Source organism: Neophocaena asiaeorientalis, unplaced genomic scaffold (genome assembly GCF_003031525.2).
Source record: "Neophocaena asiaeorientalis asiaeorientalis breed wild unplaced genomic scaffold, Neophocaena_asiaeorientalis_V1.1 scaffold177, whole genome shotgun sequence".
NCBI classification, from domain to species: domain Eukaryota; kingdom Metazoa; phylum Chordata; class Mammalia; order Artiodactyla; family Phocoenidae; genus Neophocaena; species Neophocaena asiaeorientalis.
The window spans coordinates 16,697,754-16,722,075 of NW_020172779.1; the positions used below are offsets into that span (position 1 = coordinate 16,697,754).

Consider the following 24,322-nt stretch of genomic DNA (forward strand, 5'->3'; position numbering starts at 1 on the left):
TAGTTTGACCTTTCCCTCCAGTGTGTCTCAGGGAGAGCGGCGATGCGCGCGCTTGTGCATGTCTCTGTGTGTGTGTGCGCGCGCGCGCGCGGGGAAGGGGCCGGGTTCGCTCCCCGACGCCTGACGTCACTGCTATGGCAACGGAAGCCCCGCCCCTTGCCGCCTGTTTCCTGCCCCGCCCTCTGTGCACGTTCCGGGGCCTCACGTGCTCACTCACACGCACGCACGCACGCACGCTCGGAGCGCGCGCGCCCAGAGCGTTGACGGGGGCGAGTTGGGAGGTCATCTGGGCCTCCTGGTAGCCTCCCTGAGTTCAGCCAATCCAGTGAGGAGAAGCCGTGGGCGGGGCGGCCTCGGCTGCCAGAGCGGCGTGAAAAATTTCCCAAGGCAGAGCGAAAACCTTTCCTGAGCGACTGAGCATGCCCGGTGGTGAAAGGTGAGAATTGCCTGAAAGTTTAGGTGGGTGGAGGGGGAGGAGGTCCGGTAGAAGGGGAAGGGAACTCCGGGGCCCAGTATAGGGGTGTTTAACTGGTATCGAACTGGGACTGCGTGGTGTGAGAGTCAGGCAACCCCGGTTTGCAATCCGGCCCGGCCACTGTTGCTGTGTGACCTTGGACGTGTTACTTAACCACTCTGAACTGAATGTCTTGAGTAAAATAGGGTTACTAAAATCTACCATTGTGGTTGTGAGAAGTAAAAGCGTGGAAAACGCCTCACCCGGCAAATTGTAGAGCCCAAACACTTAGTTATTAGTGTGGAGTCCACAGCCTCCTTATTTTACGAATGGGGACACAGGACTCAGTGAGATTAAGTGACCTGTTCAATGTCAGGTAGTGGCAGAGACCCAGGCTTCAAGTTCAGTACTCTTTCCTACATGGCCTTCCCTCAGGGAGAGGGGAAAAAAAACACACTACAGAAAAACATGTAAAGATCCTTTGCTCTCTGTGGATCCCTTTTTAATCCACACCAATTCTCTTCCCATGCCCCCAAAAGTTTTGAACTCTGGACATAAGGGCTGGACAGCCTTGGTGCAATTTTTGGAGGGCAGTTATTTGGCTCTCGAGTTGTCCCTGAACAAGCAACAGAATGGTGCTTTCCTCAGTTCCCTTGGGGAGCCTAAATTTCTTCTAAAGTTTTGGTTAAAGTGTAAACACAGTAGCAAGGAGCTCCAGTTCCTCCACAATTTCTAGCTACCTGAGGAAAGATTAATTCAGTTAACCAATGTTTACCCAGCATCCACTGAGTAAGAAAGAATGCTTCTCCAGCCCACAAAAGGCCTGTGACCTCAGGTCTGTGCAGGTACCTTATGATTCAGACCCACTGGTGACCTCATTGTTCCTTGTGCTTCTAGTCCTTTCTCTGACTTAGTTCTTAATCACTTACTGTCTCATGGTATTTCTTGAATGATATAGAACTATTTAACTCTAGATGTGCTGTTAACTTTTTAAAAGTATTTGTCTCCTTTCCTGTCTTATACACCCCCCCTCCCCAAAATACCTAAATCTGGTCTTGGTAAAGGACATCACCAGCTCCTCAAACATGCCCTTATATTCCCCACTTTCTCTCCAGAAATTAATTCACTTGAGCCTTTCAAATTCCACCTAAAACGTACTTGCTTCCAAAAGGTCTTGCTGGATCTATTCAGAATGAATTAGTCCCTTTTCCTGAGCACTTGGTACATTCCTTGCTTCGGACATTGTTCCTAGTAGACTTTGTTTCTGTGACTTGTGCACAGGTCACCCAGAGAAAACTTCTCTGAACATCCATGTATGGGTTGGCTATTCCTATTCCTTGCTCTCATAGCATCCTATGGTCTGATATATTGCTTCTTACCCATTCCTTTACAGTTTGATTTATTTACCTTCTCCATCAGATGTAAAACTCTCTAACGGCAGGAAACATGTTTAGTTCCACTTTGCATTTCCAGCATTAACCTCAGTACCACAGCTATAGAACGACTAGGTATTGAATGGCTGGATGGGCTCCTTGCCTACTACATAAAGTTCTTAGGGGCAGACTTTACTTTGTATTTATATCTCAGAACCAAAGATTTTCTGGGAAGTTATAAATCTTGGACTACTCTAAAAGGCACTAGAAATTACATGGTCACACTCATGCAATGAAGGAAGGCTTTGGCAGTAGCATAAAATACTGAGCAGAGCAAGAAGTAGGAAATCCAGGGAAAAAGAGGTGATTTCTTAACTGCTGCTGTGGACCTAGAATGAGAGATTTTCAAATGTTGTTAAGGATATCACGCAGATTCCTCCAAGGTGTGTCAGTGATGTTCCTCCCAGAAAAGCGGAACAGTTATGCAAAGAGGAGTCTTGGAGAAGAGATCAAGCAGTGTTTGCTTACTCTGAACTGGTAGCATTTGTTCCTTTGCCTAACTGGGCACAAGAATCTAAAGCCTGGTGCTATTCCTGTGTGTAATGTTGTTCTCCCTCTGCTGCGCTCTTTACCTATGTGTGTGTGTGTGAGTGTGTGTGTGTAGATGTGTGTAAATCCTTACCAAATCTAGTCCTCTTATTCCTCATCATGTGAATGGCACTGCCAAACACCCAATAGCAGGAGTCATTCTCAGTTTATCCCCATCTCTGTTCTGTCAGTCTCTGAGTCCCATAACGTCTTCCTCTTAAATGGCGGTGGTAGCCATGAACTGCCCTCAGGCTTCATGTGAGCCCTCATATCTCTCATCTGGACAAAACCCTCCTACTTGGTCATTTCACTCCATCTTGGCAGGTCCAGCCCAACTTTCACCACATCCCAGACTCCAGAGGGACATTTCTGAAACCCAGAGAATTGACCATGTCCTCAAACAGCTTAAAAATCTTCCATGGCCCCTCCATGCCTCCTCAGGAAAAAAGATCACACTTCAGTGGGTTTTTTATGCTTCATCCTCAACCAATTTCTTCAGCCACGTCTCCCACTGCTTTTGCAAGAACTCTTCTGCTCCGTGGGTGTTGAAAACTTGCAGCTTCTCATACATACCATGTTCTCTGTGCACACAGGTTCACCTACCTGCGATTCTCTGCCCAGGCCCTCTCTACCAGGTTAATTGCACCTGTGCTTTCTAGGTCTACGAGGACAGTCATGCTTCATCCCTCTGGCATAGCTCTTCTTATTCTGTGTTGTGAATATACTCTATGTGCTCACATGTCTTATCTTCACTAGAATGTGAGCTACTTGAGGGCAGGGGTCTTGGCATATTTTATACCTGTATGGAACTCTAACACCTACCAGGGTGCCTGGTATAGGATAGATACTCAATAATTGTTTTGAATAAATGAATGGATTATGAGCTCCATGAAGGAAAAAAAAGTATTACATTTCTTTGATTCTTCACAAAGCCAGGCCCAGTATCACGGAAGTAATAAGTAGGTACTTAAAGTAACAACGAATGAATGAAAGGGTCGTAATGAGGTATTAAAAACCTACCATGCACCCCTCACCTTCCGAGATGGCCCACACTCTGTCTGTGGAGTGTGTATCTCCCCGAATAAAACTTCTTTCAACAAAACAAAACAACCTACCATGTATCAGGGACTAAACTTAATACTTTCCATTCATTGGCTCAGTTAATCCCCCAGCAACCCTATACAGGAGACATTGGTATCTACATTCTGCAGATAAGGAAATCAAAGCTTAAGGAGGGGACACGACTGGGCCAAGGTCACACTGTTAGTTGTTGGCCAAGCCAGGATTTGATTTCAGGTTCACCTAACTTGGAAATGGACTATTACGGAAGGTATTCTGCTGCTGCTGCCGTGTGATGGTGGTAGTTTTGCTGGTGAGGATGACTTGGACATCTATTTTGTCATGACTGATAAGAAGCTCCTGCTTCTTATCAGAGAGATCAGTGCTCCCTGCGCTCCAACGGGAAGAAATGTGATGCCTTACCTGCAGTCAGTATGTACAAGTCAAGCTAAATGGAGGGGTCATATTCTTTCTTTTTCTTTGTTTTTTTCAGAATTATTTTTCTGTAACTGAAATAAAGATTACTTAGTTTGAGGATACAGCTGTTGCACATGTAAGGATAAAATGTGTAAAATTGGTCTTTGGGATAGGAAGGACCCAGCTGAGGCCGTTTTGGAGGCTAGAAAATGCAAACTTTTTTGGGTTAGTAACATGGTGAGTTCCTGAAGAGCTAAGGTGAATCTTAGTATTTAAAAGGCAATCCTTAAAAAGTTGGGTTAGGAAAAAAGACACTGGGTAAGTACCTCATTAGGAAGAGGCGGAGAACATTTGGTTCCTGTCTGGAGGGAGTCTCTTGTTCCAGGCTTACAGTACCAAGAGGCCCCTGGAGTTGGAGTGGGGCTCCCACAGAGTTACAAGCACACCCTTGACTGGAGGGCACGCTCCCACCTCTGGGAAGGTCAACATCTTTGACCAGAACATAGACTTGTAGGGGGAGGTGGTGAATGAGGAAGAAGCGGGGAAGGGAGAGCCCACATCTACCCAGTTAGCCGACCAGCTCAATCAGTCCTGGTGATGAGCTAGGGAAACCAGCTGTTCTACCCTCATAGCCTGTTCAGACTGATACATTGAAATTAGCGGCTATGTGGATGCTGTACACCGCACAACCCTAGGGGCAGCTATTTACATGGGTGTCTATATGAATGACATCCTCTGTACAGTACTCAACGTGTAGCTGTCCTGATTGTAATATATTCAAGGCACATCTCTGTCTACTTTGGCAATTTAAATGATCCTGATTAAACCTTTGATAATACAAATAAATAAATATTTATTGACTGCCTACCAGTTATCATCTCAGAAATTTAAATGACATTTATCGTACAAAGTTATTTCTAACGATTTGTGCATATTTCAAAGTGCTTATTAGACTAATAGCATTACCATTCATTTATTAATTCTAATAAACAACAATTGAGCAGCTAAGTTCCAGGCATGATTCAAAAGGCTGGATTCAACAAACGTGTTGAACACTAACTACAAATCTCACAAAAACTATTAACTGATTCCTTCAAAGATAAAAGCGTATGCATTTTTGCAATTTGTTTATGCCACTTTACATATGAAGGTAGTCTCCAAAGCCTCTTTGTTTCGTAGACACTCATCTACTAAAACCTGGTTCTTGCATTTCCAACAATCCAATATGCTAGGATGCCCCAGTGAATATAAAGCTTTTACATACTTTTTTTTTTTTTTTTCCCCTCCTAGCTCTATCAAGAGAAGGGCCAGAAAGTTAAGTTGGCTGCTTTAAAGGTTTCCTGGAAGCACTAGGGAAACCATTTTTCATAGAGTAAGTGTGTGGCTGCATTGTCCAGGAAAGAGAGTGTAATCAGTCTTGGATCCCTGGATGACTCTGTGGAAGAATGCTGATCTCCACCTAGAAACATTTCATTTGGACTGTTAGATGAGCAAGAAATAAATGAAAATTGGGGGGTTTGTTTTAGCAGCAAGCTCTGCTCAACACCTTCACTGGAAAAGGAGACAATATGGCCATGTTTGTACCCCAAATCTGCTGAGCTGCTCATACAAGTAACATTACGTTCTTAACTTTGGAACCCAATTAAGGATGGCTCTGCCTCCAGTCTTTATTAAATTGCTTCCAAGTGTTTGGATGGTCTAACTATGTGTGACTATCACTACCGGAAAATTGTTACGCGCGGTTCCAAAAGCTGATAATTAGCTTAAAAAAGCCACTCGGGAGGAACAAATACACACATACATACATAGAGTCACACACACGCACGAACACAGTAGTATGCAGACTTTCAGGTGACTTTTACCATTTTAACTATTGTCGTTATCAGCATCAGCGTCTTCCTCCTCGTTATTTTTTAAGTCAAGAGGCTTAAAGAAACCTGAAATGATAATCCAGAATATTCGCAGCAACTCAGGAAGAATGAATGAGGTGACCCCAGGAAGGGAGTGGGCCGTCCTTTTAATGAATCATCATCACAGTCTCTCTGTGCTGTTTGTCCTATGACCTCAGGTGGCATGCAGCATTATGCCAGGCATCTGTGTTTGAGTGGCCCTCCAGCTCCTCCAGAATTACTGAAAAGTTGGAGGTAGGATTTGCTCCTGGTATTTTACGTGAGTGTCGGTATGAAAGGCTGCAGCATGGGTGAGTGAGGAGTTTATTCTCCCTGAAGAAGGGGCTCAGGATCCACCCGCTGCAGGCCACAATTTTGCCCCGGGGGACTGTTCAGGCTTTCTGTTGGACTGGCAATTTGAGCCAAGCTAGGGGCCAAAAGCCATAATGGGCTAAACACTAGGGAGGTGAGTTCTGTTAAATTCCAGTAACATCCACACTTCCAGGGAAGCTGCAAAAGTCATTCCTGTCAGACGTCCTCAAAATCAACAGCCAAATTACTCCTGCTAAATGCTCTGAGCTACCGAGTAAAGGCCTGTACTGTTTTAAATAGTAACTCAAACCCTCTAGTCCCATGCCTCAGTCATAATTATGAAAATTCTCATCAGTATCCTCCTTAATGCATGGTAATGATTATTTAATTGATTGACTACCACGTGCAAGGTACTCTTTCAGGTGCTTTATGTGTGCCGGATGCTTAAGTCTCGTGACAGCCTTGCAAAGTTATAAAGAATAGCAAGAAATAAGAGTTGTTATCCCATCTTATAGATGGGGCAAGAGAAATTCAGGGCACGTAAGCAACTTGCTCAGTGTCGCCCCAGTGGTGATATCAATGTAGTTAAAGTATATTCTTCGAAAAAAAAAAAAAAGAAAGACTTCTGTATGTAAGAGCTGATTCCAAGCTCAGGGACATTTTAAACAAATTTTTACTAGAAAAAAGTTACTATGGTAAACATTAAGAATAGAGAGGTGTCCTCGTCAAGCAACTCCTATCATGAATAATTTGGAATTAAGGGGTTTTGAATGATCTCTAGCTTATTTTCCTTGGAGCAGAGCCAAGTTCTTAATGAGAGTTTCTGCAAAAGAGGAACCTGGGGCTGAATCTTATTTATAGAGGCAAAAGATTTTTTAAATTTCAGTCTCACATTCTTACTCTCCACTTGAATTTGCCAATTAACACAAGAATAGCAAATGATGTGAAGACTAAGTGTTAGTTGTCTGCGTCCTAGTCCTCCTTACTGCAAATCCTTAGTGTAGGTTTAAGGCAGGGTTATGCTGAGTGGTATAATTGCTCTAGTCCACAGCAAGATTTCATAGTCATACTGTGGAACAAGTATAGCTAACTTATGTTTAGTATGGTAATCTCTCAGGATCCCAGGGGATTGGTCCAGGACTTCCACAGACACCAAAATCCATGAATACTCCAGTCCCTTATATAAAATGGCATATCATTTGCATTTGACCTACACACATTCTCCCACATACTTTAAATCATCTCTAGATTACTTATAATATCTAATACAATGTAAATGCTATGTAAATAGTTGCAAATACAATGGAAACACTATGTAAATAGTGTCGTGCATGGCAGATTCAACTTTAGCCTTTTGGAACTTTCTGGATTTTTTTTTTTCAAAATATTTTCAACCTGTGGTTGGTTTAATTCACGGATTCGGAACCTGTGGATACGGAGGTCTGGAGGCCCAACTGTAACTGATTTAATTAAAGTGGGGGTAGATTCATTGCTGTGCTATAGCCTCTGCTCGTACTTGTTGACAAAGCTGACTGCACACAATGCTTCCTCATCTAAATTGGCAAATGCTACAAATCAGAACTTTTATTCCCCAAGAGGCAGTTAAACGTTTACCAGCACGCTACTGACTGGACTGTATTATTTGCTCAAAAATATCTGTTGTCTTCCCTGTGGGTCTGTATACTGCCTTTCCCTGTGAGAGGACAATATTTTTCACCTACTGCAGTCAGGCTTGACTACGTGACTTGCTTTGGTCAATGGAATGTGACCGGAAGTACGTGTGCCATGTCTAAGCAGAGGAGAGTGTGCCCATTTTTTTTTTCCTCTGACACAAGCTGGCACGTCCCACATAGTGTCTGTGCCTACAGTCTGAGTCCTAGAATAAAGAGGATGTGGAGCAAAATCACAGCCAACCTGTAGAGGACATAGACATAAGCAAGGGATACAGCTTTCCCGTTATAAAGATCTGGGTCTTGTTGTTACTCTGGCATTACTGAGGCTGAGCTGATTGATACAGCAATTGGGACTTATAATTGAGGCTGCCAGAGTGGAAAACCTAAGTCGTGGGGCATTAACCCTGGGCTTGGGAGTGGGAAGCAAAAAAAATATGCATTGAAGGATGGAAAAACAGCAACTCATGTTATCTAGTGGCAATACATTTGGTAAAACTCTCACCTGTGATCACTGGGAGGACAGATATGTACTGAATGACCTTGTGGCTTTAGACAAAGAGGTTATGAAACGGAATGTTACTGGCATGCCTGAGATGCTACGGTCTGCATGGGATGAAATATTATACGAAAAAGTTGAGTTTAGGAAAAAATTGTACATTTTGGAGAGATTGAAGGGAGTAGAAATGTCCAGAAATTTGAGGGCTCTGAGGAGAATGTAATTGATTCTGATTTCCATACAAAAGATAACCCTGAGGACTTTAAGTGACAAAGGCTGATTAAAATTGAGCCTTGTACCAAGGATCAACAGAAGGTATGGTGCCTCTGTGAAAACCTCTGAATTGATGAAGGTGGCACCAATTATGGTTCTCCCAATGAAGAAAAATAAACTCACAATACCTGCAATTAAGTCTAGAGAGAACCATAACTAGAGAAGAATTGGGGATGTGGCCATAGGCACATGAGTTTGATTTTGGAGTCTACTACTTGCAGCTAAGAGCATTCTCCATAATAAACTGCATTACAGGGTTGTTGGCAGGATAAACTGAGATTGTATACATAAAACAATTAGCAAGGTAGACTAGTTCTTTCGACTAACACGGGCCAGAGAGCAGGTAAGAAGTAGCCAAGAAATCTCAGTTAAAAGATTCAATGCTAATAATTTCAGCAAATGAAAATGATCCTGTATTGGGTCTGTGTGGTGGAATGGAAAGAACTTGGGTTATAGAATCATACAGAGTTGAGTTTGAAATCTACCTCTGCCACTTGACAAGCTGAATGGCACTGAGCAAATTGCACACAAAAAAATTCTGGGCCGTGGTTCTCTCATCTATAAAATGGGGATAATATCGTCTCCTTGTAATGATTAACATAACTAAATAATAAAGCATGAGACATCATTCTTGGTGTCTAGACATTCAGTATATACTGGACAGGTCTCCTCCAAAAGTACCTGCTACCACCACTACCTCATGCTGGCCCCTCCTGACAGAATATGATTTTACCTGTCAAAGGAAAGCAGGAGGGTTATTGCTCCAAAGCACCTTCTCCTATGATGCCTCTGACGAACAGGAAGGCTGTTGAAGGGCTGGAAAGAGGGGTGTATTGTTTTATACCCAAGGTCTTTCTAATGAATATTTTATGATTTTCTCAGTATTTATTATTTTGCCAGAATTCAAACAAACAAACTTGATTTGCTTTAGAAAAGAAAAGAGAGAATCACAAAAACTAAGAGCGGAGCTCCTGGGTAATGCAGAGCGCTGATTTGGTGAGCCCATCTCTGACTGCAGGGAGTTATCTATCCCAGTCAATGTGTAGCATTCCCACTGATGACCTCTGTTGTCTAAGGACGGTCATTTGCCTTCATTGGTACAATAAACTGAATTAAAGTGTATATATTCCAGTATATTCCATGCTTGGGGTGAAGACTTCTCTCTCTTGCTGGCCATGGAAAAGAAAGCACAAAGCTTCAGGACTGTTGGCTGCCATCTTGGAGCTTTGAGGGGAGCCAGGCTTAGAATGACCCCAGATGCTGAGGACAGTAGCACAGAGGAATGGAAACAGCTTGCATCTGTGATGCCATCTTTGAGCTGATAACCATACTGCATCTGGATCCTCATTCAATCTCTGGGTTTACAGTTACAGGAGGTAATGGATTTCCTTATTTTTATGCCAGGCTATCAATGGATAGAAACTGATCAGTAATGAGAGTGGGGCAGCATCAAAGGGTAGAGTACACCAGGGGGGCTGAGGGTCACAGCCCCAAAATCTAGTCACCTGGGTTCCTATCCTGCTTCTGCATTGTGCTAGCTGTGTGGCCATTGGAAAATCACTCAGCCTCTCTGTGCTTCAGTTCCTGCATCAGAGAAACAATGATAATAATAGTTCTTATCTCATAGAGTTCCTGAGAGGATACATTTGCACAATTCACACAATACAGTGCCTGGCGCATAGTAAGTTTTAATATAATCTGATGCATTATCATGATTACCTCCAGATGCGAAGATCATCTGAGCATCTACAGAGTGATGCTGAACTGGGGCCCCAATTCTCTTCCTGTCTGTCCTTGACTGTATCTCCTCATTATGTCGGATTTTGTTCTCATTCCCTCTCTGGATCGTCTTTCCTTCCCTTGTTCCTTTCACTAGCCATAATTGGCATTGATTTATAGCGTTATTTGCTGTATTTTTAAAATTAATTACTTATTTACTTTTGGCTGTGTTGGGTCTTCGTTTCTGTGCGAGGGCTTTCTCCAGTTGCGGCGAGCTGGGGCCACTCTTCATCGCGGTGCGCGGGCCTCTCACTGTCGTGGCTTCTCCCATTGTGGAGCACAGGCTCCAGATGCGCAGGCTCAGTAGTTGTGGCTCACAGGCTTAGTTGCTCCATGGCATGTGGGATCTTCCCAGACGGCTCGAACCCGTGTCCCCTGCATCGGCAGGCAGATTCTTAACCACTGCCGCACCAGGGAAGCCCCTAATGTATTTTAAAATATGTAATTTTACATTTCTTCTTTTTAATTTACGAAGTCAAAGATAGAACATTTTCTATTTCCTTCAATAAAAAAAGAATGTTTAGATTTGCTTTTTTTATATCCCTATTACATTCATCTTCTTGGCTTTGGTCCAGCGTTCCACTCCATCAAAATCATTTTAAAGCTTGACATTGCCCGTTATTGCCTTCACCATCTTTCCTGGCTTTATGTCATCTACCTTTTAAGCTTTCACTAAGTCCTTGACAGAACCTGCAATTTAGGACTACTCTATCAGTTATCAGTTTAGGCATATGTGGTGGAAAACTCTAAATCAGTGCCTCTCAAGCTTACTGAGTGTGTGAATCACCTGGAGAGCTTGTTGAAACACAGATTCCTGGGCCTCAGAGCAGCTCTGTAGTGGGGACTGAGGATTTGCAGAGAAATAGCGCTGAATAGGGCTGCCCTAAATAGTGGCTTAATCAAGTTAGTGGTTTATTTTCTCTTATGTTAAAGAAATTCATAGGCATGTGGTCCAGGGCTGGTACTATGGTGTCAGAACCTAGGCTTCTTCTGTCTCCTTTCTGCTGTACAGGCACGCGGTTTCCTATTCCAAAATGGTTGCTTGAGCTCCAGCCATTGTGTCCACATTCAAGTCAGTAAGAATGAGGATGTCCCCTCTTTATAAGGACATGTTCCAGAAGTTGTCCATGGCACTTCCACTTATATCTTCTCGAGAAGCACTTGGTCATATAGTTAAATCACACTAGTGAAATCAGTGGGAGGGTGGGTAACTTTGGGCTCCTGGGCACGGAAGCTTTGTTTTTGGCCTGTGTATCTTGTAGGCCAGACTCCTGCCTCCATGACCTTCCTTGAGTTCCAAAGCGCTATTCAAACAGTTGCTAATCAAGGGAGGAGCAGCCAAGAGACCACCTGAGGCGAGATTAAAGGGACCAGAGAAGCTCATCAAGATTAGGAGACCAACAACCTGAGACCCTGCATACACCCTCATCTTGTCAGCAACCCCACCCTTGAAGTATTCTTATAAAACTCATCAAATCCTCCTGGGTTGGGACACATAGTTTTTTGAGATAGGAACCTGCTGTGTCCCCCTTTGGCTGGCAAAGCAATAAAGCTATCCTTTTCCACTTCACCCAAAATTCTTTCTGAGATTTGATCCAGCACCCATGCATAGAGGCTGAGCTTTCAGCATCACTAGTTGCAAAAAAATCTAGGAAATACAGCTTTTATGTTGGGTGCCATGTACCCAGATAAAAATCAGGGTTTTATGACAACATTAGAGGAGAATGCATTTCTGACATTACTGATTTTTCAATGTAGTCACATTCAATCTTTTCCCCCAACTCTCCAGCTAGAGGTTTGTGATCTGAATCCCACTATGTGCTAGGCAGTTAACTTTAAATTCTGAATTTCTAGGTCTGATCATCCTCTTGTTTATCTGTTCAGGCTACTGTAACAAAACACTATGGACTGGGTGGCTTAAACAACAACATTTGGTTGCAGGTGAGAATCTCATCCTGGCTTGCAGACTGCGAGAGAAAGAGAGGTAGATTGTGCTTTGGTATTTGGTATCTCTTCTTATAAGGACACTAATCCTATCACATCAGGGCCCTACCCTTATGACCTCATTTAACCTTGATTACCTCCTTGTAGGCCCCATCTCCATATATAGGCACTGTGTTGGTGAGCAGTGGTTTAGGGCTTCAGTATATGAATTTTGAGGGTGAAAATTCAGTCCATAGCATCTCCTTATAGGTAAGTATTATTACTTTAATTTTAGAGTTCAGGAAATCGAGTCTCAGAGAGTTGTTTTTTTTTTTTTTTATGTACACAAAACTCCTTAGACAAAAAGCCTACTGGCTCTAGCTTGCCTTGAGGAAAGCTGTATTGTCCAAAGGGTACATGGGCCAGTTTCTTTTTTTTTTTTTTAACATCTTTATTGGGGTATAATTGCTTTAAAATGGTGTGTTAGTGTCTGCTTTATAACAAAGTGAATCAGTTGTACATATACATATGTTCCCATATCTCTTCCCTCTTGCTTCTCCCTCCCTCCCACCCTCCCTATCCCACCCCTCCAGGCGGTCACAAAGCACTGAGCTGATCTCCCTGTGCTATGCGGCTGCTTCCCACTAGCTATCTGCCTTACATTTTGTAGTGTATATAGGTCCATGCCTCTCTCTCGCTTTGTCTCAGCTCACCCTTATCCCGCCCCATATCCTCAAGTCCCTTCTCTAGTATGTCTGTGTCTTTATTCCTGTCTTACCCCTAGGTTCAAGAGAGGTTTTGTGTTTTTTAATTTTAAAGACTTTTTTTTTTGATGTGGACCATTTTTAAATTCTTTATTGAATTTGTTACATGCTTCTGTTTTTTATGTTTTGGTTTTTTGACCACGAGGCATGTGGGATCGTAGCTCCCCAAGCAGACCAGGGATCAGACCCACACCCCCTGCATTGGAAGGTGAAGTCTTAACCACTGGACTGCCAGGGAAGTCCCTCCTTTGAATCTTGGTTTGTGCATTTAGTTACTTTGGGACCTCAGGAAAATCATTAAAAATCTCTGAGGGTCTTCCCTGGTGGTCCAGTGGTTAAAATTTCACCTTCCAATGTAGAGGGTGTGGGTTTGATCCCTGGTTGGGGAACTAAGATCCTACATGCCTCCTGGCCAAAAAACCAAAACACAAAAAGCAGAACCAACATTGTAACAAATTCAATAAAGACTTTAAAAATGGTCCACATCCAAAAAGTCTTAAAAAATAAAAGATTCAAATGAATTCTGTCAAAGTTCAGGATCCTTCTAATGCATCATTCTGCATCACAGGAATAATGCATTTGTTTGCAGGATAAGCCTTGAATCAGCCATATTGTTGCATAATATGCAACCACAAAAGAATCGCAGGGATAGGCGTCCATTTCACTCCTGTGTCTGCATCATCTGGGGACTGGCTGATCTAGGCTGGGAACGACTGGGTGCCTCTAAGCTGGGGCAAGGTCTGCCCCCACAAGTCTCTCATCTTCCTTGGACCCATGAGCTTGTGAGGGTCTCATGACCCACCCCTCAAGCACATTCCCACCCCTGCTTGCAGTAGGTCTGCTTCTATTTGAAGGCCAAAGAAAGTCATGTGCGGAAGACCAAGGTATGCAGGACGCTTGTCCCAGGAGGGAGTAAATATTTTGGAATGTATTCTAATCTCCCCCAAGCCTGTAGGCATATGCATTGAAGTGGAAAGAGAGCCAGACTGAGAATCAGGAGTCCTGAGCTCTGGGTCCAGATCTGCCGTTAATGGCTTGTGTGACCTTGGACACATTACTAATCCTTTCCGGATCTGGAAGGCCTATTCAGACTTTGGCCTTATGAAGCTATGGCTTGAAAAAACAAATCACTGCCTCTCAAACTCCTAATCTCCTCTCAGTGTAGTTTAGTCTCTTTACTTATTCTGAGCTAAAATACACACAGCGCTAGAGCCCCTTCTCAACTGCTGGGCGAATGGTCATGACTCTGTTAATGATCAAACTGGAGCACCATGCAGCAGTCCTGCTGGTCACATGAAAGCTCAGGAAGAAATGAAGCCACTGGGAAAAGCCACTGATGCCATGACGTTCTGCTCCCAGGGCCTGAGTGCCGGCCAAGCCTCTGCTCAGACAGGTGAGCTTTAAGTTTGGTGATTTATGATAATGCCTCTGAGCGCGTGGGTAAACATGCCATGGTTTATTTTGCAGAATTAATGAAGTCTGATTAATCTTTCAGTCCCCAGCAGATTCTGTTCTGAGAAATGAAGCGAGACTGTCAGGCTTTTGTGTGAATTACGGGGGGAGGATTCACAACACGGGAATCATCTGGTGTCCTCACAACGTGATCTTTTTTTTTTTTGCAGTACGCGGGCCTCTCACTGTTGCGGCCTCTCCCGTTGCGCAGCACAGGCTCCGGACGTGCAGGCTCAGCGGCCATGGCTCATGGGCCCAGCCGCTCCACGGCATGTGGGATCTTCCCGGACTGGGACATGAACCCACGTCCCCTGCATCGGCAGGCGGACTCTCAACCACTGCGCCACCAGGAAAGCCCCCACAACGTGATCTTTTAAATCCCGAGCATCTCTGGGTGGAGGTTTTGCCATCGTTAAACGGGATGACTACTGACTAGGGAGAGCGCCTTCTAAGAACACATGTGATACAGTAATAGCTGCTACAGTTATTTGAGCTATTACCACGTCAGGCCCCTGCTTGATCCTTCGCACACATGGTCCCAATTATTGGAAAGAGCACCCACTTTTTTTTTTTGTGAATGCACCACGCATGTGAGATCTTAGTTCCCTGACCAGGGATCGAACCCGTGCCCCTGCACTGGAAGCTCAGAGTCTTAACTACTGGACCACCAGGGAAGTCCCAAGAGCACCCACTTTGACTTGGATACATACTAGCTCAAATCCCGGTCTCATAATTTCCAAGCTGGGTGACCTTCAATGTGTAACATGGGCACAGTTTTTGCCCCTCACCCTATCTTTCACCCACAACTTCTCTGCCTACCCACGTTCTATAGCATGGATCATCCCAGCATGTTGACATCTCACACTTTGGTAGGAGAGATAAATATGTAAACAGCAAACTATATTGAAAATAAAACTCATGAACCCTTGGGTGGCTCCATGCTGCAGGCTGGAAAACTCAATTTATCTACAACACTGGGGCTAAATCTCTCTTAAAAAGAATTGTCTCAAAATTTGTGGTTGCTATTACTGGAATACACAAATGAGGTGAAGGAGGTTATAATGTAATGGAAAGGGCACTGGGATAACCATCAGGAAAGGTGAATTTGAGTCCTGATTCTGTTGATCAAAATGTGTGATTTGGGGTAAGGTCACTTTTTGAGTCTTGGTTTCCTCACCGGTAAAGTGGGGAATGTTAACGCCTGTCCTGCGTTCTGCACAGACTTCTTGCAGAGACCCTAGCAGATAAAAGCTGTCAATGAGGACTTCCCTGGTGGCACAGTGGTTAAGAATCCTCCTGCCAATGCAGGCAGGGGACACGGGTTTGAGCCCTGGTCTGGGAAGATCCCACATGCCGTGGAGCAGCTAAGCCCGTGAGCCATGACTCCAACCTCATCTTGTACCACTGTTCTCCCCACTTACTCTGTTATAATGATGTTGGCATTCGGTCCTTTCCTTGAATAAACCAAGCTCATTCCCACCTCACGGCCTTTGCCCTTGCTGTTTCCTCTCCCTAGAGTGTTCTTCTCCTAGATCTTCATGTTCTTCAAGAAAGGTTTGGCCCCCTGTCCTTCAGGTGTCAGCTCAGACATCACTTGCTCAGAGAGGCATTCCATAGATACCTATCAAAGGTGTTCTCTCTCCCAGGCTCCCTTTAGCACATCATCCTGCTGTATTTTCACATAGCATTTATCACTTCCTGAGATTATCTTATTTACTTGTTGGCTTATTAATTGTTTCCCACCACTCTTTCTGCTTGAGAAGAGAGACCCTGCTCATTTTCTGCTGTGTCTCCAGTACCAAGAACAGGATTTGGCATGTAGTAGACACACAATCTTTTTTTTTTTATGAATGAATTAGCATGTGTAGATTTAGCTTATTCTTTTTAACGGCTTTATTACATTCCATATGGATGTACCATAACTTACTTAACCAGGCCTTTAGAGATGGATGCTCCATTTGTTTTCACTCTTTCTTTTCCACTCTTGTTTATTTTTATTAATTTTTTTTTTCGCTATAAGAAACAAATGAGTATAATCCGTGCGTACCTTGTAGGTTTAACTTTAGGTTTAGGAATTCAAAGGGTGTGTGCATTCACTAACTGTGAGATATACTGACAAATTTCCCTATATAATGTTTCCATCAGCTCATGTCCCCATCAACTGTGTATGATGACACCAGAGCGGAGTTCCCTCCAAGTCCCTGCCAATAACACATTCTTTATTCATTTTTGGCTGCACTCCATGGCTTGTGGGATCTTAGTTCTCCAACCAAAGATTGAACCTGGGCCATGGCAGTGAAAGCACTGAGTCCTAACCACTGGACCACCAGGGAATTCCACAATAACACATTCTTACTGAGAAGATGTTATTGCCCTCCCCTGTGACCTCCGAAGTGTTCCATCTTCTTTACTCATTACCTGAGGAGAGGCTCTGTGCACTGCAGCTCTGCTCCGTTTCTGTGTCATCTGAATGCTCTAGGCATGTTTTCTGCCTCTTTATTTGCATTCTACAGGCTGCTATGGCAAAAGAAGGGATATTTAAAATGCATTAGTGTCTGTAGAGATTATTTGTTGTTCAGCAATATTCACTCCCTTCCCTCTACCCCCATGAGAGGAAAGTACTGTCTCTACTCCCTGACTTTGACCTTGCCACGTGATTAGCTTTGGCAAATAGGATGTTAACAGATGTGCTGTGAACAGAAGCTTGAACTATGCTTACATGGTTGGGCTTACTAGTGCTTCTACCCTTTACCATGAGAATAACGTGCCTTAGGAAGTGCCTACACCAAGGAGGATGAGGAAAACGGGGAGCACACTTGGACTCAAATTGCACTTGGGGCTAAACCTGAAGAAGCTCTACCTAGATCAACAGAACTCCAAATGCCCTGTAGATGTGTAAGCGTACTGTCATATGATGCAGAGATTTTTGTTCTTATTTGTTACACAGCAAAAACGGACTGGTACAAAGCTCAGGTTGAACATGGAGCTCCTAATTTGCAGCACCTTGACACTTCCTATGTCAAATATTAAACATCTCCTAGGACAGTAGTAGCAGAGGAATATTTAAACTACTCTTATTCACTTTGTGTGGGTTTCATTGGTCCTTGAAGAAAACAAAGGGCTAAGTGAGTCCTAGGTGAGGTGAGAAAGCCATACCACTGCTGGAACAGTATGAGCAAAGTTGTAGAGGAAGGAATGTGAAAGATCTGCTCTAGGACTAGTGAGCAGCCTAGATTTTAGATCACTTGTTGAAGAGTATTGGGAGGAGGCAGTACTCAGAGTATTTGGGTTAGAAACTAAGAAACTGAGGAAGTTAGAATTAGCTTTTACTCTTTAGCTACTGGCTTGAGCAGAGAAATGTAAGCTACAGAGCACCCTGGATGCTGATTGTACATCATTTATAGACAGTAAGTCACTGACATTCAGAGGTCAGCTATATAATGCAGATGGGTAAGGGCCTAAGAATAGCTGCCTGTGCCAAGTAGAAAAGGCTGGCAGGCAACTTCATTTATAATTTCATTGTTTCCATTTAGAATATCATTATTAATTAAGCTGTGTCTAACATAGTGCCAGCCCACGTTTTTGCTCCTAAAATACGGTGTGAATGTGGGTTTGCGTTTACAGAAAACAGACATCAATTTTCATACTCAGAAGTCCTCTTGAACGTGGCCTCATACTTATCTGATTTTTAGTAGGGTACAATATCATGAGAAGTCCTATAGAAGGGTGTTTGAATTCCACATCCATCACTTACTGGTTGTGTGATGTTGAGCAGGTTACTTGATGAGACTCAGTTCTTTTCAACTAAAAAGCAGGGTGAATAAAATCCATCACTTAGTGTTACTGTAATTCTTAAATGAGTTAATACATATAGAGCACATAGCACTGTCCCTGGTCCAAGACAGGGCTCAATAAATTCCATCATTCAGTTAAATATTTATTGCGAAGAAGAGGCAACTGTGAGGCAGGTGCTGTGCTGAGCATAGCAGAGGAAACAGGCTCCTTACCCTCGAAAATCTCAAGACCCAGAAGAAGCAAGTCAAGATTGGCTAAACAAAGTGAGAAGTGAAATGAGGGCTATGTCCTCAGTGCGGTGGACCCCTGCCTTTCTGTCTGCGTATCTCAGTAGCAGTCATGCTCCAATCACAAAGCCACCTCTTTGGCTGCCATGTTCTTACAACCTCTGCTAGAGTGACTGATCCAATCGGGGGCACCTGACCCTAACTGGGTCCATCAGTCCTTCTCTGGGATTCCATACTTATTCTGGATGGCAAGTGGACTTACCCCAGGCTGTAGGCCACATTTTTTTAAATTTGATTTTTTTTGGAGATAGGAGTCTCCCATACCCATCTTGAAAGCAGAGAGGACCCTTTCCCTTGCTGTCTCATCTCTGTTTCTCCTTGAGGGGGTGATGTGAGTTTGTTGGTCAGAGTCTGAAACACGGATTAGGCTGGGCTCATCGCTGGGTGGTTCACGGTGTGTTGAAGGCGGTAGACTGGTTTTCACGTCTCTCTTTCTGACATCCTTTTCCCCCCAGGGGCTGGTTAGACAAACTGAGCGTTGCCTAAGGACATTCTTCTGTCTCTTGTCCTCTTGTTTCCTCCGTGGTCAGCATTGTGTAGTGGACCTTTCTGCAGCGATAGGCATGTTGTACGTCCACACTGTCCAATATGGCAGCCGTTTGTGCCTGGCTATTTTTTATTTATTTATTTAATGTTATTTTATTTTTGGCTGCGTTGGGTCTTCACTGCTGCACGCAGGCTTCCTCTAATTGCGGTGAACGGGGGCTATTCGTCGTTACGGTGCATGGGGCTTCTCATCGCAGTGGCTTCTCTCCTCGTGGAACATGGGCTCTAGGCGTGCGGGCTTCAGTAGTTGTGGCACGCGGACTCTAGAGCGCAGGCTCAGTAGTTGTGGCGCATGGGCTTAGTCGTTCCGCGGCATGTGGGATCTTCCCGGACCAGAGCTCGAACCCGTGTCCCCTGCATTGGCAGGCAGATTCTTAACCACTGCCCCACCAGGGAAGTCCCTGTTGAGCATTTGAAATGTGGCTAGTGTGACTGAAGAGTTGAATTTTTATCTAATTTTAATTAATTTAATTTTAAATATAAATATCCCCATGTAGCTAATAGCTACTGTATCAGACAACACAGCTGTACCAAACAGAAAAGACTGGCAGGCAGCTTCATTCATAAACTTTATTACTTCCATTTAGAAAACCAGTATTAATTAAGCCACGTTGAACACAGTGCCTGTCCCACATTTTTGCTCCGTAGATGTGGAAGAGACAGTGGGAGAAGTCAAAATTTGGATGTGGATTTTTGGGGAGGAGGAGGCTACACTTAGTCTGTGGTCTAACATGTTTTAATTCCTCTTTAACAGGGAATGCTGAGTTCAGGTGCTGGGTGCTCGCCCAGCTAATAACAGAAAGGTATTTTATTTCCTTTGTGGCCACTCTTTCTTGTAGATCTATTGGGACCTCTACAGTGGGGAGGGGTGATTGGCAGGGCAGGATTCAGACATTCAGGGGCCCCAGAAATGCTACATTTGTAACTCCATTCCAATTCCCAGCACATCTTATAGCTTAGGTGGTGTCACTTCATCTCACGTGCGGCTTTATTAAATGCAATGGGATGAAGCATGTGCGATGGAAGTGCTGGCCCAGCTTGGGTTGCACAATGTCTACATTTGGGTTGAGCGGGTGGGGCGTCTTTTATCCTTGTCTGTGGTGCATCTCCAGGCAAGGGGACTCTAATGTGTCCAATGGTGAGCCTCTGGAAAAGGTTGCAAGTGTGAGGTGTCAGTATTATCAGCGACACCCGCCTCCCAATTTCTACATCCCTTGTCTGAATTTTGTCCACCTGGGCCAATTTTGAAATAAAAAAATTTCTCTGGATTCTATGTCTTATGCTTTCCCTTAGTACTATGTTCTATGGTATCAATTCTTTTTTAAAATAATTAATTAATTAATTTTAATTTTTGGCTGCATTGGGTCTTCATTTCTGCATGCAGGTGTTCTCTAGTTGCGGCGAGCAGGGGCTACTCTTTGTTGTGGTGCGTGGGCCTCTCATTGCGGTGGCTTCTCTTGTTGCAGAGCATGGGCTCTAGGTGCATGGGCTTCAGTAGTTGCAGCACGAGGGCTCAGTAGTTGTGGCTCGCGGGCTCTAGAGGTCAAGCTCAGTAGTTGTGGCTCACGGGCTTAGTTGCTCCACGGCATGTGGGATCTTCCCGGACCAGGGCTCGAACCCGTGTCCCCTGCATCAGCAGGCAGATTCTTAACCACCGTGCCACCAGGGAAGTCCCTCAATTCTTTTATTTAAAGCGGTTAACACTTTCTAAAATTGCCATTTGACTGCCCCCTCTAGGCTTGACCTCCTTAAGAGCAGGAATCTTGTTTCTCGATTTCCCCCCTTTTATTGCTAGTGGGTAGAAATGTGGCTCCAGGAATGAACCTGGCTTTCCTGGTTCCTGACACTTTCCTTACTCCAGCCAGGGATACTACCTGTTTGGAGCTAACAGAACCCAGGGCCAATCCTGGCTCTGCCACTAACTAGCTGAGGGTTGGCCAATGACTAGACTTGTCCAAATCTGTTTCCTTACCTGTGGAATGCAGGTCATCAACAGCTGCTGTGAGGACTGAATGCCATTAGGCATGTACAATGCTTAGCACGGTACCTGGAATGTGGTAGACACTTAACAAGTGGGGCTATAACTATAATTATAATATTTATCACAGTTTGCTTTCATTAGAAATAAATGTGTATTTATTGATCCCTCCTCATTTGACCATTACCACCTTGAGGGCAGTAACTGTGCTTTTTCCTTTTTCTTTTTTAAATTGAGGTATAGTTGATATATTATACTAGTTTCATGTGTACAATATAGTGATTCAAAATTTTTATAGGTTATATTCCATTTAAAGTTAGTATAAAGTATTGGCTATATTCCCTGTGCTGTATGATATATCCTTGTATCTTATTTATTTTATACATAGTAGTTTGTGTCTCTTAATCCCCACCCCCTATCTTGCCCCTCCTCCCTTCCCTGTCTCCACTGGTAGCCATTAATTTGTTCATTATATCTGTGAGTCTGTTTCTTTTTTTTTTTGAATTTTATTTTATTAATTTTTTTATACAGCAGGTTCTTATTAGTTATCCATTTTATACATATTAGTGTATATATGTCAATCCCAATCTCCCAATTCATCATACCACCACCCTCCCTGTTTCTGTTTTGTTATAGTCACTAGTTTGTTTTATGTTTTAGATTCCACGTATGAATGATAACCTACAGTGTTTGTCTTTCTCAGTCTGACTTATCTTGCTTAGCCTAATACCCCCAAGGTCCCTTCGTATTGTTGCAAATGGCAAAATTTCATTCATTTTTATGGTTGAATAATATTCATATATGTATATCACATATGCTTTATCCATTCATTTGTTGACAGACACCTAGGTTGTTTCCATATTTTAGGTATTGTAACATTGTTGCTCTAAACATGGGGTGCATGTACCCTTTTGAATTAGTGTTTTCATTTTCTTCTGATGTACACCTAGGGGTGGAATTGCTAGATGATATGGTTGTTCTATTTTTGTTTTTTTGAAGAAGGTGCACGCTGTTTTCCTTAGTGGCTGAACAATTTACATTCTCACCAACAATGCACTAAGGTTCCCTTTTCTCCACATCCTCACCAACACTTGTTATTTGTGGTCCTTTTGATCATGGTCATTCTGACAAGTGTGAGGTGATATCTCATTGTGGTTTTGGTTTGCACTTCCCTGATGATTAGTAATGTTGAGCATCTTTTCATGTGCCTGTTGGCCATCTGCATGAATTCTTTGGGAAAATGTCTATTCAGGTCTTCTGTCCATTTTTCGATTGTGTTTTTTTCTTTTTGATTTTGTTTTTCATCCTTTCCAGCCTTAGACACTCACATAGAGCTTGGGTCATGGAGCTTGTTATGCACTGAATGTTTGTGTCCCCTCTCAAATTCATATGCTGAAGCCCTAACACCCAGGATGGCTGTATTTGAACACGGGGACTTTAAGGAAGTAATAAAGGTTAAATGAGGTCATAAGGGTGGGCCCCTGACCTGATAGGATGAGTGTCCTTCTAAGAAAAGTCACCAGGACACTCTCTCCCACCTGCATCCCCCTTCCATCTCCTCTCTCCCTTGTTCCTCGCCCCCACCTCACACCATGTGAGAACACTGCAGGAAGGTGACTCTCTGAAAGCCAGGAAGATGGCTCTCACCAGAAACTTGGACTTCCAATCTCCAGAACTGCGAGAAAAGGGATGGCTGTTGTTTATACCACTCAGTCTGTGGTACTCTATTATGGAAGATTTAGCTGACTAAGAGAGAGCTGATTAGTACATGCTTATTGAGTTAAAGTCCCTATAATGGGAGAAGAGCGGAGTGGAGGTAGGGTGGGACAATTCCCAGAGGGTGATGTAAAATTAAATCTAGTGAAAGTCAGTAGGTGTCTTTAGATAAAGCACAAGGGGTAAACTTATTTGTATGTCACATTCTTTAAAGAGAATTTTAAAATTCTTAACATATTTTTTCAGCTTTATTGAAATATAATTGACATATAACATTGTGTAAGTTTAAAGCCATTTGATGTGCTGATTTGACACCCTTATGTGTTGCAAAATGATTATTCCCCTTAGCGTTAGCTGACAGCACCATCACAGCACATAATTACCGTTTCTTTTTTGTGATGAGAACATTTAAGAATCTATTCTCTGAGCAACTTTCAAGTATATAATACAGTATTATTAACTATAATCACCATGCTGTACATTAGTTCCCCAGAACTTATTCATCTTATAACTAGAAGTTTGTACCCCTTTGACCAACATTCCCCACCCCAGTGCTTGGTAACCACCACTCTAGTTTCTGTTTCTATGAGTATGGCTTTTATAGAATCCAAATAAAAGTGATATCATACAGTTTTTGTCTTTCTCTGCCTGACTTAGCATAACACCCTCTAGTTTCGCCTGTGTTGTCGCAAATGGTAGGACTTCCTTCTTTCTTGAGGCTGAATAGTATTCCATTTATCTATACCTATAGCTATATATCTATATCTGTATTTCCAGTCATTCATTCATATCCATGAGGGATTGGTTCCAGGAGCCCCCACGTATACCAAACCTGAGGATGCTCAAGTTCTGTAGTCAGCCCTCTGTATCCATGGTTCTGCATCCACAGATTCAATCAACCATGGATCGTGTAGTACTGTAACTATTTATTGAACAAAAATCTGCGTATAAGTGGATTTGCATAGTTCAAACCCATGTTATTCAAAGGTCAACTGTATGTGTGTTTGTGTGTAAAACTGTATATATAATAGGTATAAATATATATAATATATATATAACTATATATAACTGTATATATAATAAGTATATAATTATAACTATATATATATGTGTTACATATCTCACATCTTCTTGATCCGTTCATCCACCAATGGATGCTTAAGTTGTCTCCATATCTTGGCTATTGTGAATAATGCTACAATGAACATAGGGATGTGGGTATCTCTTCAAGGACCTGTTTTCACTTCCTATGGATATACATCCAGACGTGGGCTTGCTGGATCATATGGTAGTTCTATTTTTAGTTTTTGAGGAACCTCCATACTGTTTTCCATAGTGGCTATACCAGTTTATATTCCCATTAACAGTGAACAAGGGTTCCTTTTTCTCCCCGCCCTCACCAACATTTATCTTTGTTTCTTTTTGATAATAGCCATTCTAACAGGTGTGAGGTGACATCTCATTGTGGTTTTGATTTGCATTTCCATGATGGTTAGTGACATGAGCACCTTTTCATGTACTTTTTGGACATTTTATGTCTTCTTTGGA

At 43.1% G+C, this 24,322-nt stretch overlaps 1 long non-coding RNA gene across 1 annotated transcript in view; it reads left to right on the top strand.

Moving 5' to 3' along the window:
- The first annotated feature begins 275 nt into the window (after window positions 1-275).
- Window positions 276-24,322, top strand: part of LOC112396998 (uncharacterized) — a 283,042-nt gene continuing 258,995 nt past the window's right edge. The window contains exon 1 of the long non-coding RNA XR_003002701.1: window positions 276-436. This is a non-coding gene — a long non-coding RNA (uncharacterized LOC112396998). The remainder of the gene's footprint in view (window positions 437-24,322) is intronic.